Source organism: Nanorana parkeri, unplaced genomic scaffold, assembly GCF_000935625.1.
Source record: "Nanorana parkeri isolate BGI_ZX_2015 unplaced genomic scaffold, ASM93562v1 scaffold11, whole genome shotgun sequence".
Taxonomy (NCBI): domain Eukaryota; kingdom Metazoa; phylum Chordata; class Amphibia; order Anura; family Dicroglossidae; genus Nanorana; species Nanorana parkeri.
The window spans coordinates 3,981,223-3,999,995 of record NW_017306279.1 but is presented as its reverse complement, the minus strand read 5'-3'; positions in this window follow the sequence as shown (position 1 = coordinate 3,999,995).

Below are 18,773 nucleotides of genomic sequence, written 5' to 3'. Positions count from 1 at the left end.
CCCTTCTTGGACCCAATAGTCATTCAGATTATTTATTTGTATGTTATTTTGCTTTATATTATTATGTTTGGTAACTGTTCATTTTGGAATGGATAATAAAGAGCTGCTGTGGCCATTTAAATCCATGTCGCGCAGTCCATGTTTTTAACACAGTGTTTTAACCAGTGGCGTCGCTACAGAGGGGCCAGGGGGGGCAATTGCCCCCCTAGGCTATTCCTTGCCCCCCCGTGTGCCTCCCCACTAACAGTAGCAGATCGGAGTGACGTCGTGGGACCTGGAGACCTGTTCACCTGCTGCTTGTGCGGTGTGGCCAGTCAGAGCGGAGGAGGGAGAGACCATTTTCTCAGGGGGGGGGAATTTCCCAGTTCCCCCTCCCCGAGAAAATAGTCTCTCCCTCCGCCACTCTGACTGGCCGCACCGCACAAGCAGCAGGTGAAGAGGTCCCACGACGTCACTTGTATCCGCCCAGATGCCGGCTCCACGGCACACAACCCCGGAATTTAAAGTATGTCCTGTGCCTCAGTCTTGTCAGCTACTGAGGCACACCGCTCTCCATCCTGAAGAAGAAAAAAAATGCTACTTACCTCACCGCTATCCATCCTGAGTTCCATGCTGGAGGGCTGCATTCTTCATTACTTTGGTGCACACTGACATGCTGATCTCTCCAGCACCCTTGTGTGTGGAATTAGAAGTCTGCTAACTGCAAGTATACCTTTAAAGGAGAACTATGACATGAGTGATTTCCACTCACCTCATAGTTCTAAGCCGACCTGTGACAATGGGACTGTCACAGGTCGGCTCAGTAGATCGGGAGGTGAGGGAACACATACCGGGTTCGCTCACCTCTCGATCTGTCACGGCTCTCTGCCGTGACAGGGGGAGGGGCTGGATTCCCCTCTCCCCGCTCCGATCTGCTAGCGCTGACTGGCGGAACGGACGGGGAGGGGGCGGGTACAGCTGGCTCTGCCTCTAGATAGGCAGAGCCAGCTGTCACTCACGCAGCTGGGCGGATCCCGTCATCTAAGTCGGGATCCGCTCCAGGTGCGGCGTCTCAGTATACCGCGAGCTGTAGCTCGCGGTTTACTGAGCTTAGGGTAACGGGAGGATGCTAGTTGGTGTCCTCCCGTTACCCCAAGGAGAACTATGGGGAAAAACACTGACCCCATAGTTCTCCTTTAAGTTGACAAAGTTAACCCTTCACTGACATTGCTGGGATTGTTATTAATTTGTAAATGGTAAAAGTATTGTTGCTATTGGAGTTTGATTTAAAGGTCTAATGTTAGTCTTAGGCCTGGTTAACACATGTGCATTCTGAGGACGAGTGGCGAAGTGTGTGATCTAGAGCTGCAACAACTATTTGATCTAGTCGATTAAAATCGACGATGGAAAACGTTGTCAACGTTTTCCATCGTTAATTTTTCAGCTATCAATTAAATTGCCTGTTCGCCGTTCCACGCCGTACCCCACGCCGCACATGCTGGTTAAACCGCGCACGCTGAGGACATGCCTCTGCTCCTCTCCGTGAGCTTCCTGACTCGCCGCTGCCCGCCGACAATCAAGGGCCCACGATTCAAAGTAAGTCACTCAGCAACGACATTCTAAACCTTTTTAATGTTTCCTGTTTTTTTTTAAAAAGCGGCACACTGCAGAATACTAGCAGTTATAGAGGAACAACAAATCCCAGTAATAATACATTAAACAGCCTGTATAATGTATTATTGCTGGGATTTGTTGTTCCTCTATAACTGGTCATTGGTATTCTGCATTGTGACGTATAATCATTATACAGCAATGCAGAAATACACCATCTATAGAGGACTACAAATCCCAGCAATACATTATATACAGCGCATATGTATTGCGCCGCTGTATAATGTACTATATTGCACACCACACTTTTTTTTTTACTTCCACCGCTCTAAGCTTGCTCCCGTGATTAACTACAATCTCAGTACAAACTAGTAGTCCATCACTGGAGCCATTTTAAAAAAATCTGATTAATCGAATGTAATAATTGGCTAACGAATCGATTTTGAAAATAATCGTTAGCTGCAGCCCTAGCGTGATCGGCATGTGTCTGTGGAAACGCGCCAAGAGGCACTTACTGAACCTTTGATTTCTAAATGCACCCCAAATGCGGCCAGCAAGTCGTGAGGTTTTCTGCTGCATTTCCATGCATGCAGAAGCAGCAGAAAAATGCATCCCGCGCATCGCACAAAATAGTGGAAGAGCCATTTTGCTGTGTTTGCCACGCAGATATCTATGTAATATTCCCTTCGCACACCGTACCGATGTACCCCAAAATCCAGCGGGTGCTGGAGCAACTGGTGGATGGCACCACAATGTACGATCTAGAAGATATGTTCTCCACACACCATTCTGCTCTGGAATGTCCTATTTGTATTCCTTTAGCATGACATGTGAATGCAAATGTGTATTCCTTTAGCATGAACATGTCATGCTAAAGAAATACAAATAAAAAGGACATTCCGAAGCAGAATAGTGTGTGGAGAACATATCTTCTAGATGCCACGCAGATATGACCATTGAAATCAATGGAGCAGCGTGGCAAATGCACGTTCGCAGGACATGCAGGTGTGAAACAGGCCTTATTCTTTACTCATAATTAGCTTTGGAGGGCCAATCAGGAAGCCGGGCTCTTTGTCCCTTAGGTCTGCCACTGGGTGCACTGTAGTCAGGAAAATTAGGCGGCCGCTTCAGCCCATGCTAGGGCCTTGCGACTGCCTAATTTGTGCTTTATAACTGGTGGTATTCTGCATTGCTGTATAATGTATTGTTGAGATTTAAAGTCCTCTATACAGTGGCAGAACTACCAGGGTCACATAGTGGCAGCTGCGACTGGGCCCTAGCATTGTGTCACTTGGGGGGCCCAGAAAGGAGGAAGGGAGCCCTGGTAACCGACGACATCGCAGGTTCCCGGGCCCCCTACCTTAAAGTGATATTAAAAGATAATTTTTCCCCCTCCCCCAATGTTAGTGTAGGGACTTATAAATGATGCCTCTTAATCCGATCTTCTGCTTTCCTGTAGTTGTCAGCTGTCCCTCCAGCGCTGATGCAGGTCTCTGATCCATCGCTGACTCCTCTGTCCTCCTCTCCTCTGCTGTCCCACGGAGTCTGTGCGGGGTCACGCTGCTCCATATACTTACCTTGTGTCTCTGCTCGTCTCCAGGCCGAACATCTGAACTGCTCATGCGCCCGGCCTAAGATCTTTTGCAGCCGCCTGAGAAATTTTCAGATGTCGGACGGGAGCACGGAGCGCAGACACAGGTAATTATTAACCCTTTGCAAAAGTTTTTTTTTTAATCGTTTTGCATATATCTACTGCTTGCTAGCAGTAGATATATGCAAAAAAGTGAAAGTTAATATAACCCTTTAAGTCTGGGGCACTCCATCCTTCACACTGTGCCTGGATCATGTGTATCACAAAGCTCTACAGCAACAAAACATAGTAATGTGCAATGTGGATGACAGACCCATTTTAATGACAGTGATGTGCCACATGTTGGCAGAGATTCCATTGCTGCACACAAAATGTCAGGATGTGTAGAAAAAAGGACAAACAACTGCAATGTAATGTATTATTACAATTACAATAAAGCAACACCTTTATTTTCTGGTAGTGCCCCTCCCGACATTAGACTCTGGATCCGCCCCTGCCCGCTAAATTAGGCTGCCACTCCGGGATTCGAATCCTGTATACCGCAACCGCTGAGAGCTGATGGCATTGGAACCTGGTGGTTGCGGTATTCAGGATTGTGGGCGGCGTTGGACATGTTGCAACTATCGGGCGCCAATGCCACGGGCTATTAAATCAGCTCCCGGCGGTTGCAACATGTAATCCGACGACGCCCACAATCTCCCTCTTCGTCTTCTCCATGGTGTTGAGAGGAAATTACATCACTCTCAGCACTCTCTGGTAGATAGCCGCACAGGAGGGAGACATCCAACCATGCACTTCTGGCCCCGAGTCTAACCCATCTGTCTACATACACATAACTTTTTATTGTAATATATATGTATGTATATGTGTGTGTATCATTGCATACCGTATTACTCTCCGAGTTGTAATCTTATTTTTATATACTTATTTAGTTTTTTCAGTGGTATGATTTAGTGGTGAAAATTATTAGTGCCCCCCCCAGTTTTGACTGTGGTATCTTATGTGCCCCCCCTATATATTGTTCCTAGAGTTGCCACTGGTTTTAACAGAGGGGCGTAATTGACAAATCCATCAGCCATGTTTTTAAAAAAAATTTATGAGGTTTAAAGTTTGTGTAAACTTTTAACTTTATAAACTATAGAAACTTTTTAAGGCTAGGTTCACACCTGAGCGATCTGTGACTGCACGGCAATCGTGCACAAAACAGCACGGATGGCCGCACTGTCACAGAATCGCCCACCACTGCTGATTGTGCTGGCAGTGCCATTATGTTCTAATGGCTCCCCAGTCGGGCCGGGCAGATCGTGCAGTTTCCCGCGGAGATACCGCCCGTACAATTGAACACGAAGCCGCGTGCCATTTTGTTCGCAAAAAAACGCATTGGTACCTTTTTTTTAGCGATTGCCGCTCGGATGTAACCCCATTGAAATCAATGTGGCCGTACGGAAATCGCTGTGTGCAATTGTGTGCGATTGCGTGGTCCCAGGACGCGCGTCTTGGGTATCGCTGAGATCTGAACCTAGCCTTAGTCATAATAAATTAGATCAATTAGACTTTATGGCATATCATATGTGTAAATATTCAAATTTCACTTAATAATGTGTTCAATTCTTTTTCATTTTAATACCTTGACAACTTTCCTTATGCTGTTATGGTTTAATTGATGTAAATAGGACAACTGTATAACTAATCAACACAATCTATAAGCCTGCCTGACTTAAAACAGATGACACCAATCCTTGATAGCCATTGCGTCTTACTAACTGATGTGTTCCAAGGCTAATGTCTGTCAGGGCATCTCATTATTGTTTTAGTGCTATGTAACCTCAGCTCAAAACCAGTTGGGCATTACTTCCAATCCTAGTCTGTGGATGGAGATTTCCTGTGGGTGCTTACCATGTTATAGTACTGCTTTGTTAAAGTGACCTGATCAGCACAGGTTTTCCACACGTCGGGAAGTGTGGAATACTTGTAGTAGCTGGGAAACAGTGAAGGGCAGTGTTTCAACAGACAGGCTGCTGGAAACATAAGTATATTCATGCTTCTTTGAGTAGGTAAGCATTTATATACCTTGTGCTAATAGGGTCACTCTATTTCCAGACCTGGATTTCTCTCACTGCATCCTGTAGACATACACATTTTGCTGCCCCAGCAACCTGTTAATTATTAAAGTTTTGTGTATTTGATATATTCCCCTGTTCCTCCCTTCTGCTTTGTGTCAGTTAATTTAGTCCCTAGTATTCCCTGCCTTCCCATGATCCCCTGTTAGTTTCAGTTTTATTCTTGCTGAGTAAGGCGAACCATTAGAAAGGCATTAGGCTGTTAGATGAGAATGTCTTTTCACCCAGAAAATATAATCCTTGTAATGCCATTCTAGACTAAACTACATTGGATTTTACGTCTGACATTTCTTGATGAGTTGGCACTGTCTGTGAATTTTGTTGAGTCAGCAAGTTGACATACTGTCTACCGGGCCGGATTTTCCACAAGGCCAACCAAGGCCTGACCTCGGGGCAGCAGAGAGTAGAGGGGCAGCAGGGGTGTGGAATTCCTATCTCCTGATGCCTGGGATATGCAGTTCCAGGCGCCGGGTGGGTAATTGTTTACTACATTTAGCCCTGCTTTGGGCAAGCATAGCTAAATGTACAGCAGGGAAGCCGCCGCTTGTTTTGTACAAGTGATCCCAGCGATGTCGCCGAGATCACTTGTATGGCAACATTTGTGACAGGCCACAATCTCCTTTGGTGCCCAACGCAACACCTTTCTGCTAGGATTAACTTTTTATACACAGAGCATTTTCTTTTTTATTACCAGACCTAACCTGCCATAGAATGTTGTAACAATCTGTACCAAACCTTAAATGAGATGATTGTATTGCTACTGATAATAGCAAAAAAAAAGCCATGTGGCTGATATTAATATGATGAAAAGCCACCTCATGCTACTGCCACTTATAGGCACCGGCACGGTATTCATAATGGTAAATCCAGCCCTGCTTATAACTGCACCGTAGGAAAGCAGTAAAATACAAAGTCTCCAGACAGTATAGCCTCGCCTTCATTGCAGTGGCAACACACTTTGTTGCTGAACACACTGTCAGCCTGCTGGACAATAGTTATCACTACACTAAGCTCTCTTCTTCTCTCAGCACAAGTGCTCTGCTCTGCAGCCTGATTGGCTGCTAGCGTGGACCTTCCCTTTCTCTGAGTACTACAAGGCAGGGGTGAACAGAAGGCTGATACCCAGACAAATCCATGTGCCTACAATAACTCATACGTTGCAATAAAACATGCAGTCGGTCTTTTGGATCGATAGATATATAAATAGATACCTGGAGTTGAGTTTTCATATTCATACTGCAGTTTTTAATGGTTTAATGTTTTGTACAATATTTCCTAAACTAATTTTCAGGCTCAATTGTATGCTTAGTCAATAGAGGTGTGACCGGTCACCTTACCACCTAAATCCTTAAAGAACATTTCAGGGCAGCAAACAAAGCCAATAGGTGAACTTCTAATTATATCCAGTAAACATTGCATCACTGTTGCCCAACATATTGTGCTGTGTATAGTGTGGTAAAAAAAACACCACACTATACATTCACTTAGAAACTCAGTGGTTCTTTTAAAAGAGAACTATGGCAATAGTTCTCTTTAGGGTCACAGGAGGACATTTACTATGGCTTCCTGTGACCCAAAACTCAGCATATAGTGGGCTATTGCCTGCTATATGCTGACAGCGCGGAGCCACGCTTCGGTCGGGAAAGATCCCAACAATATTGTCAGGATCCACCCGGTTGCCTGATTGAAAGCTGGCTCTGTCTCTCTTGAGGCAGAGCCAGCTATGCCCGACCCCCCCCCATATGTCCCCCCAGTCAACGTTTGGGGAACGGTATTTGATCGCTCAGTTCTGGATCAATAGAGCTGATGTGAGACACCAGCAGTGGCGGACATATAAATATATGTGATTTTTTTTTATGCTCCCGCGCGTCCCCTAGCGGCTGCTCACACTGTAGACAGAGGAGAGATCAGCATTCTCCTGCATGCTGATCTCTTCTGTGATCTCTAAAGGCGGAAGTAATGTGTATTACATCACTTTTGCCTTTACTGTCATTTCTTTTGTATAACAAGAAAAGAAGCTGGTGAAGCAGATCTTTACTTCATCAGCTTCTTTGGGAGGCCCAAGTTGACATCAGGGGTCTTAGAGACCCTTATTCTTAGAGACCCTTATCTTAGAGATTATTCTAGGACCATCAATCACTGTTTACACTAAACTGATGAGCAGTAAGAGCTTTTAAAGCATCGCCTATGGCCAATTTTATGCTAGTTTTTTTGTGATTTTGCAGGCGCACACAATTTTAAAGCTTGACATGTAAAATATAAAAGACAGGGTCACCCAATGTGACCCCTTCTTTTATATTTTACCAATACATTGGGTACTAACAAATGTCCTATAACATAACGTACGGAAAACTGTGTTTTTTTTCAAAATTTTCAGAACTTTTTTCATTATATAGTAAAAAATAAAAACCCCAGTGGTGATTAAATACCACCAAAAGAAAGCTCTAGGTGTCCCCAAAAAATGGTATATAATTAATGTCAGTACAGCGTTACATGACTGAATAAATGAAAACTGGCCTGTACAGGAAGGGGGTGTAACACCCCGGTCAGCAAGTTGTTAATATTTCTAGGCAAACCAAGCAACTTTGCAAATATAACCTACCACTGGCCTTTTTTTCCCTGTGGTTTGAGTCAGCTCATCCCCAGGTCAATGTATATGTCACTCTTATAAAGCATTATTCAAACAGAGAGAGAGAGAGAGAGAGAGAGAAAACCAGCACTATCAGCCAATCAGGCTCTGCTGCAGTGTATGTATGTTGACAGGGAACGTGAACATAGCAGAAGAGTGCAGAATGAGCAGAGTGATGACTTATCCATGTGTTGTTAGTCCTTTACTGTGCTAGCTTTATACAGCAATTATTCAAAATGCCCCTTCACATCATAATGGTTTTCAGTATATCCTGTGTCCTCTATGAAGGAGCCAGAAATGTTTTTCCTGCACACAATTAGAGGTTTTAGAGCAGAATAAACCAAAAGTCATGTTTTGTGTGTTCACAATTATAGACTGGGCAATACAAAAATTAGGATGACAAACCACATAATACATGCCCATATTTTGAGTAGATTGTAGATTTTTAAGTAGACTGTGGTATGGCTAATTCCTTAGATATGTTTTTAAGAACATAGAAACCCTTTGATTTCAAAGGCCACTTCATGGAGCTAAAAAAATCAATGACCGACCTTCTAAATAAATTCAAGAAATATTTCAACTGTAATTAAAGAGTTACTTTAGGCAAACAGCTAAAACACAGGGATCTATTTATCAACGTTTTCACCCAAAAGTCACACATTTTCCTATTGAATTCAATTGGAAAAATATTCATATCATAGATAAAAGTTGTATGAATCTTGAGTGAAATACTGATAGATGTGTCAGTGTTCTTACCCAGTTCATGAACACAGAATACCATATGTAAATTCAAATGTAAAGGAACACTGATGGGAGAAGATGATAGTAAATAAAAAAGGTAGAAAACGGCCTCCAAACCCCAATGGGCGGCTAGAGAGAATAAGCGGCACTGCCTATCTGCGACCGCATCATAGGTCGTCATGGAGACCAGTCAGCGTGGTTGGGGTGCTCCAACCACGCGCTGACTGGTCTCCATCACGACCTATGACTGCTGAGTGTTCCTCTATATTTGAATTTGCATATGGTATTCTGTACTGCTCGATCTCCACACACTTTTACACTTTAGTGGTGTGTTTTCTTTGTTTTGATTTTTCTGTTGTTGCTTTTTTGATACCCTGTTTTCACTATGTCTGCCCTGATGAAGGAACCCTGCGTGGTTTCAAAATGTTGTCTTTTCAACACAAGTGACATGTTTCTTCAATAAAAAGAAAATTTGGATTTATTTCATTCCATGAGTGCTCGTGATCCTCATTGCTCTTTTTCTCTATATACGCATGGCGCCATCCGTGGACATCTCTACAAGCACAACCATTACTTCTGGTCTTTATTGCTGCAATGGTGTGCCGGGAACATCTTTGTTTATTGGTGGGAAGATAGGGCTGCTAAAATATGTTCAAACAAACCTAACCTCCCTCTTTTTCCCTCTTTTTTAATGTTTTTTAATGTGTTTTACAATGTATTCAATAAAAGAATTTTTATATATTACTAGCTATTGTAACTTGATCCTTGTGGTACCTCAAAAGTCCTTATGTTTTCTGAGTTCTCATTTTTTCAGCACTTGTTTTTTTTACATTTTAAAATACATATACAAACTAGAGGATGGATGGTGAGAAAATCTGATTACCAGCAATAAGTCATATTGATGAGCCCTCTGTGAAAAGGGCTAGATAAAAACAAAGTCCTTGTTAGGAAAGTGGTTTTCTTAAACATATAACAGAAGAGGAGTTACAGGAAAATGAATTCAGAATATATTTCATGTTATATATGGCAAGTGATTTCATTCGAATGGTGTGCAGTGACCCAAGTGATTTTTTCAGTAGGAGTTATGACTGTTCAAAGTGGACCTAAACTCAATCAATAAGTGAAGATTCGTTATGTTATTAGAAACATCTAGAAATAATTCTGCCAAAGCAATACCCTGAATTTCTCCTAAAAAATGGCAGCGCACTTCCTGACATGTGACTGTGTCTTGATACTCCTTTGATACTCCTATGCCTACTGCCTCATAGCTGTATGTCTGCAGTGTAAGACTCTAAAGCTGGCCATAGACAGCTGGAATCTGCCATAATTCAAGCCATGGGTGGCTTTGTCAGCTTCACCCAGCTCCACAAATTTTGATTGAAATATTAAAGGAGTTGGGGTTAACCTGTCAGCCGAAGAGTGCATGCAGTCAATCAGCTACAGTCACCATTCTTCTTTTCAAGAAGCTGAAGGAGCTGGGGGATAAATTGTCAGCCGAAGAGTGAATGCAGTCAATTATTTACAGTCACCATTCGTGTTTTCAAGAACCTGGAGGAGCAGGAGGATAAATTGTCAGCCGAAGAGTGAGTGCAGGCAATCATCTACAGTCACCATTCCTGACTACAATCATCATTCCCATCCAGGGAATCAAGTGGATCTCTCTCATTGAGCCTGCAAGCTGAATAAAGGAAAAATGAAGGCAGCCGAGTGAATAACCCAGCCGAAGTGAAGTGAGCCGAACGACGTTCAGCTATTCACTCCAGCTCAGTGCGGCTGATTTCAGCCATACATCAGCTCTAATCAGCCGTGCATCATCTGCCTTCGGTCAGCCGAACATGCTCTCCATGTTCGGCTGAAGCGAAGTGCAGAGGGACTTCGACTCAGCGGATCCAACATCTGCATCGGCTGAGCCGAAGCTCCGGCAGCTCACTCGCTGCCGTTTGCCCTATTCTCATGGGGGTCGAACGGCAGTGAGTGATCCGCCCAACTGTTTCCTATTGGCCGGCACCTGCCAGAATCTTCTAACAGGTCCCGGCCAATGAATAACAAATGGGCAGAGCTGGTCCTGATGTCACAGCCGGCTCCGCCCAGTTTTTATTGTTTAATGACAGATCAGTGACCCAAAATCAGCATGGTGACAGCGGAGAGCTGCAGCTGGGATTGATTGACAGCTGGCTCTGCCTGCCCCCTCCCCTGTCTGTTTCTCCAGTCAGCGTTACAGGAATGGAGAGGGGAAGGGGAAATCCCTGCAGGGAGCAGTGACTGACAGTCATAGCTCTCTGCAGGGAGAAGCCCTGAGCTGAGCGTTCAGCGTTTGGTGATTGCTCAGTTCTCGAGCTATAGAGCCGGTGTGTGACAGCTGCAGTGTTCAAAGTATTGGGAAGAGTACAATCTACTCTCCCAATAGTTCTCCTTTAAAGTGAAACTAAACATGCAATGTTAAAAACTGCTAGCAGATAGTTATGTTGTACGTATTGAACACTGACATCTATGCAAGTGTACATTCCCGCCATCTTTAAATTGCTGGAAATTAGATACGGGTGCCAGAGTGAGTTAACTCCTATGTGAATGCAACTCACTAATTTCCTGACTGGCTCCTTCGATTTTTTTGATCAAAGGATTCCAGATGGAAGGCTGCTGACAGGGACACACACTGAGCGAATTTCAACCAGTTAATCAAGAACCGCACAGTTCTTCACACAGTATACAGTATGACCAACTTAACAATTATAGCATTTGCTATGCATTAGTTGCTATGTACTACAGTTTATTATTAAACATCCCTAGTATGATGTGGCGCATTTATTAAGTGCTAACAAGAACACTAATTCATTGCTAGGCTGAGCATATTTTGCTATTGTTAACTGTAATAGATGAAACTGATGGGAAAACCTGCCTTGCACTTAGTTTCTATCACTCACAAAGGGTCTGTGGTCTGGTGAAGCCACATTTTTGCTCTGTGGTTTCCTATTAAATCATGGGGTTGTAGCGCTCACCCCCGAAGGAGCCGCTGAATGCCCGGTTCATTCCTAGTCTGTCTAGGTTATGTTCTTCGGCTGCCCTCCCATTAGCATTAACCACCCTTCTTCTAATGTCCACAAATTGGTGTTCACTTCACTTGAACATCTTCACTGGGGAGAGAGGTTATAGGGATTCTAAGCTTCCAGAGGTAACTGACAAGAGCTCCAGACTCACCAGACCTTGTTGGCATATCAGTGTAGATCCACTTGGGAGGCAGCGGACAGCAACTGATGTAGCAGATAAGCAGGGTGGATACAGATCCTCAAGCTGGAAAGACACCGACCATACTCCTAAAGTCCTCTTAGTTCCAGGGTACTTCAAGAGCCTGCATTGGTCCCGGTTCTCTTCCTCTATCAGCATCACAGGCCTCCTCCATGTTGGAGGCCTCAGGGAAACCTTTCCCTCACACCTGCCCATGCCCACCGCCAGGCATTAGAGCTAGCCTGGGGGGCGGGCTGAACAGCACACAGCCCTATTCCATGGCCGGTCCCAGCTAGTCTGAGCACATGGCAAATCCCACCAGTATATGTACCCTATCCCAGCATGCACACTGGCTGAGAGAAACCCAGTGATTGGCTGCTGTACTGTACATACACTACAGTGCCTCTCATTGGCTGTCCCACGATATGACAGAGTCACACTCCGCCCAGGGGGGTACAGGCAATGCTAAACACCTGGAATTAACCAGATAATTGCCACTATAAATCCAGCCAGGCTGACTACAGCCCTGGCTATCACTAAATGTCTAGTAGCCACATCACAGAAGGTAATGGGGGCTACAGGGTAATGTCCGTAGGAGGCATATATCAGTACATAAAAGGTAGAAAAGCCAGGCTTGCTCTGAATGGTGAAGATATCCAAATGTCAATTTGTTTTGGGATTGTCACAAACTTCCATGGACCTTCCTAACAAGGTAAACTATAATTACGTGAACACAGCACATATAATAAATAGTGTCTAAATAAAGGCTACCTAAATAAAATCAAAATCAGAACATTCCACTGGATGTATAATACCAATAAAAATATAAAATAGATAAACGAGCAAAATGAGTGATATGCAAATGTAAACAAGTGCTCCCTTGTACCATCTTAATAAACCATTATCAAGGTGCGTTATCCAAGTGCATTTAGTGCAATTCATCAACATTTACAAAAATCCTTCTGTGATAACCAGTAGTGTCCAGTATATTTTATAGAATTGTGCAAATATTTACCTGTGGTGACCAATAGCAACTAATACAATTGATAAAGTTTTGCTAATAGCTGTCTGCGATCATTAATTACAGTTCAAAATATTGTGTGAATGTCCAACTGTGGTAGCCAATAGAAACCAAGGATCAATGTGCAAAACTCCAATCATTTCCCAGGTGTCTAAGATGTTTACAGTAACTTCACTGGGTAAACTCACTGGAGCAGGTTCCCCACTCATGGTAAAAAAAAACACTCCTCCACCTCTGAATCCTTATATCTCTCTTAAATACTCCACAATAATGCAGTAAAGGAAAAAAAGGAAAATCTCCATAAGGTAAAATTCAGTTTATTGAATAAAAACAATTAAAAACCCACTTAATATTTTCAGTACCACTAGCTAATGTGCCTGATTTCCTCCTCCTGTGGGCTCTCTGGGAGCTGGGAGCATGCAGTCAGAGCTTGATAACCCTGATTCCGCCCTACACGTTCCATCATTTCCAGACTTCCTCAGGTGCAGACCTAAAAGTGACCTGAGATACTGTAAGCACAGAAACTCAAGCAATTCATATGCTAAAGAATACATTCTTATTAGCCTGGGCATTAATAATATTGGGTGTTATTACAAATCCTAAAATAACAGTAATCAGTCTGTATGCAAGCTTTAAAGTGTTTCAGGAAATTTGTTTACCAGGTTATTATGTCAGAAAATCTGCAATACCGCAAAACTATCCAAGCATATCATGCATGCCAGACATTCTGTGCAGACATACAACATTTCAAGCATTGCTTTCACTACAATCAAACTTTGTCATGTGACAGCATGCATAAGGGTGATCAGTTAAAATATGATTAAACAATGCACCATTTGTGTCTTTTCTGTACACAGAGCCAAAAATAATAGCTTGAAAGTCTGCACATGAATCATGAGAATTTAGTCAGACTCAAAGAGCCTCACTTCTTAGCTACTGGTTCTTAAAAAAAAAAGTTCCACCAAGATTTCTGATTGATGGCCACAGCTGTCATTCCTGTCATATCAGCTTGTTTTGGAGGGCAAATGACCAGTCACCAGTGTAGCCTGTAGGCCCCCTGCAAATGATCTTTCCCCCTTCCCATTACTGGACTTACCATGCCTTGCCCTGCTATGCCTTGAACACCTTCAGGGGCGTAACTAGAAATCACAGGGCCCCAAAGCAAAATTTTTGTAAGTGGCCCTGTGATTTCTTTTTACACTCCTTGCAGAGCCCACCTGAGATCCCACACAGCCCACCTGAGAGTGACCCTGCAGAGCCCACAATAGCCTCTCTATGGTGGGCTCTGCAGGGATTCAGGTGGGCTGGTCACACCCCTGCATACTTCTTACCTGTCAGCCCCAATCCGCTACCAGCCTTCTCCACCGCCAGTCCCAGCCTCCCCCTCGGTCACCAGCGAGCCTCGCCTCCTCCACAGTTGCTGGGCCTGGCCACTTCCTCCTCCTGCATGGCCACCTGGCCCCCGCCTCCTCCTCTGCTGCCGCCACCGTACCCCGGTCTCCTCCACCACAAGCTGTTGGCTGTCACTAACCGCCCGGGCCGCTACATCGATAGTTCCGCCATTGGACACCTTAAATGGTTAGAGGAGTAGTCGTGTGTGTCTTGCGCACCCTCCACACAAAAGGAAGTTGCCAAGAAGTGGGTGTGGCTAATAAAGTGAGGATTGCTTCACAGAGTATGGTTTGTAGCATTGCCTCTTTCCTCCTATGATTTTCTTTGTTTTGGACAAAATACGGCCTGCGGATACACTGAAAAGAAAGTGGAAATAACATAAGTTCCATCATTGGTGTCAGTATGGGAAAAAAAGACCCATCACTGATATCAGTGAGGGTAAAAATAAACCCCATTGTTGGTGTCATTGTGATAACATAAGTCCCATCGTTGGTGTTAAGCGGGCCATACATTTGTAGATTTCCGAATGAACTGTTGTAACAAAGATCTTTCTTTTCCACTTTTTCACTTTTCGATGATGCAGATGCATTTCATACATACAAAACATATTTTTGGGGATCTACCATTACTTTGAATGCCAACTCCCGTCAGTCCTGCAAGGGGATCAAAATGCCGGGAATCAGAGGTGGGCTTCCTGATCATGTGATTGCTGTGATTGGCTGTCACAATGCTCACATGATTGGGAGCCCTTCATACTGGTCACCAATCATAAACAGTGCGGTGCAGGGAGTGGGCTAGTGAGTGTACTCTCGGCACAGAATAGCGGGCAAGTTGAAACATTTAGATCTTTAACTGGAGTGACCCATATATGCATTATGCTGGTGGGAACATGTTCCAATGTGTAAATGCACAAAAATGTTGTGTCCTATTTTTTTTTAAATGCTCTGAGCTGCAGTGCATATATTTGAACTAGCAATATAGGAATAAATGGGATGAAAAAAACATAAAAAAAATAACCTACTCACATTTTTTTCATGATGTTGCATCTGGCCCAATGATGTCACAGGTGCTCATTGGTCTCTGCAGAATTCCTGTAAGTCCAGAATGGCAGTAGAGCCTTGACAATATGTCCTCACAGGAAGTGGGTTGAATGACAATGTCATCATTCAACCCATAAGGCTGGGTTCACACCTAGGCGATTCACGGTAAAAAACGTGCGACAAACGCGCGTTTCCGAGGGCTACTTGGCTGTATCCCAATGGGAATGCGCAACAAAAACGCCCCAAAGAAGCTCCTGTACTTCTTTGGGCGTAGGGCGTTTTGTAGCACGTTCATACGGCCTGTAATACGGCGTGTGAACCATACCCATAGGAAATAATGGGATTTCGGTGTTTGAACGCCCAGGTGTGAACCAGGCCTAGAGGTGAGTCTGTTAGGGGACAAGAGAATAGGTGAGTATAGCAGCTGGAGCTGCTTTTTTTTTTTTTTTTTACCCACTGCCAGGGAATCTGATTTCTGCTTTAAAGCCCAAAACCTTAAAGCTTAAAAACAAAATTCCTACTCAAAGACAATTTGTAATTCGCCTTATTCAGTTTATCAGAGAAAGGGAGCACTTGACATCTGTAGTTTTTAATGTGTGGATGTTCACAATAATGACAGAATAACTTTTTTTATTTATATTTTTAGAGAAAAGGCTGCATTGTGAATAGGGCTAAAGACATCAGCAAACAACATTGTCAGAAAACACATAAAGTGGCATATAGCATGTAATTTATAATGCTAATCCTTCATCACTTTTATTAGGAACAATAAACTGGAAAGCAAAGGGGCAGGGCTGAACGAGGAGATCCTCGCTTCTACAGAGGAATAAAATGGTTCATTTAAATTCTTAAGGACTGTGTAGGAGGCAAAAGAGACAATGAATATCTCAAAGAAAGAGACCATGAGTTGAATCAACTAATCACATGGTAATCAAAGGGGAGTCTGCACAATGCCTACTTAGAAGCACTTTGGTGAAGTTGGAAAGAGAAAAAGCCAATGTCTCTAATAAGTGACATATTATATTAATTATACATTAAAATGCATAAAAAATGTGTGATGAATAGCAGAATAGCTTTTTGTTGTCATTTCACTGTACAAGAACTGTAATGACATGTTTACAGTTATGTCCTTAGTTACCATGGTTTACAAGGCCTTACGTATGGACAGGTAATGACTAACTGATTCAAGAGCTGAAGAAATACAGCACTTTACTAGTCATCGTGAAAGAAGAACTGCATTTTTTAAGTGTATGTTAATCTAGGAAGTTCATGCTTATCATTTTCAGTTGATTTTTGAGTCAGTAATTAGCATATCTTCACTTAAAAATGGGAATGTACAAAGAGCTATGGAATGAAATAACATATGGCAACTGAATAGAATTGTGCTTTCAGCGTATAGGATTAGGAAGATTAATGAAAGTTTGTTTAGGTTGGTATTTGCTTTAATACGCACCTATTCCTTGGCAGAAATTTAGGTAGAACATTGTTTTTGTCAAAACTTCTTTAAAGTGACAATAAACTCAGAAGTTTAACCTTAAAAGTATATTCAAGTACCTTAACTATTAAAGGAGAACTATGAAGTGAGTGCTTTTCACTCACCTCATAGTTCTAGCCGACCTGTGACAATGAGATTGTCACAGGTCGGCTCAGTAGATCGGGAGGTGAGCAAACACATACCGGCGTTCGCTCACCTCTCGATCCTGTCACGGCTCTCTGCCATGACAGGGGAGGGGCTGGATTCCCCCCTCCCCGCTCCGATCCTCCAGCGCTGACTGGCGGAACAGACGGGGAGGGGGCGGGTACAGCTGGCTCTGCCTCTAGATAGGCAGAGCCAGCTGTCACTCACGCAGCTGGGCGGATCCCGGCATAATTGTCGGGATCCGCTTCAGCTGCGGCGTCTCAGTATACTGCGAGCAGCAGCTTGCGGTTTACTGCGGTGTCTCAGTATACCGCAAGTATACTGCATTGCACTGTATACATTATAATATAATGTACTATTGCTGGCATTTGTTGTATTCCTCTATAGCTGATGGTATTCTGCATTGCGCCGTATAATCATTATACAGCGCACTGCAGAATACCACCAGCTATAGAGGACTACAAATCCCAGCAATAATACATTATATACAGTGCAATGCAGAATAACGCCAGCTACAGAGAACTGCAAATCCCAGCAATAATACATTATATACAGCACAATGCAGAATAACGCCAGCTACAGAGAACTACAAATCCCAGCAATAGTACATTATGGAATAATGTACTATTGCTGCAATTTGTTGTATTCCTCTATAGCTGCTGGTATTCTGCATTGCGACACTGTATAATGTACTATATTGCACACCACACTTATTTTTTACTTCCACCACTCCAAGCTTGCTCCCATGATGGACTACAATCTCAATGCAAACTGGTAGTCCATCACTGGAGCCTTTTTTTAAAAAATCCAATTAATCGATTAATCGAACTTGATAATCGACTAACTAATCGATTTTTAAAATAATCGTTAGCTGCAGCCCTATTTTAGAGTGACTCCTTTTCAAGCAGAGAGCTATGCAGTCACCTTTGTGTGTGCTAGTAAGCTTTATGTGTCTCCACAAACACACAGACAGAGCTAATCAAGCTACTTCCCTCCCCCCTGGCCCCCATTCCTCCCTCTTCCCTTCTCTAGCTAATAGATGCACAGTTGCTGGAGTCTGCTGTTCTTTGTGATCTTGTATTGGACAGGAAGTTTGGGGAAGCTGAGAGAGTTGGAAGCAGCTGTTGAGAAATATGATGATTGTAAGTGTTTGGGCAAAAATGTAAAGAAATACCTTTCTGGGCAATAAATATCTGTTTGGCCTGGGTTCATTATTGAAAAAAGTTTGCGTTTAATACAACTTTAAGGTTTAACTCCCGAGTTTAGTCTCACTTTAAAAAGTTGCTCAACCTCATTTTAATACAGAGTATCCAATAGTCACTAATCCTTCCCAAATTTCTGGTGATCACCAGCTAAACCCTTTCCTCAGTCTTGCACTAAGAGTCACTATAGCATAAGCACTTTTGAGAGCCAGTGAGACCAGAAACATAGCACTATCATAAAAGAACTCCAAGACAAGGCTGACATCATGTTCAGAAGCAGGCTGTCGGCCGGCCAATGGCCGGCCGCTCGGCCAGCTTCGGCTTTCAGCACGGCTCAGCGCTCGACTGAGCTGCTCGGCCGTGATCGGGAGCTGTACGGGCTATTGTGAATAGCCCGTACAGCACCCCCTCGGTTCTCCTGAACCGAAGGGGTCCTGGGGCCGAAGCCAGCCGAAGGATCGGCCGAAGCTACGGCCAGATCCTTTGGCAGCTTTGTGAATAGACCCCTTAGTTGTGTTGTTATACTCTGGCCACTACCACCGTCTACAACATCCATACTTTGTTCCAGCAGATGGAGAGGCTGTCA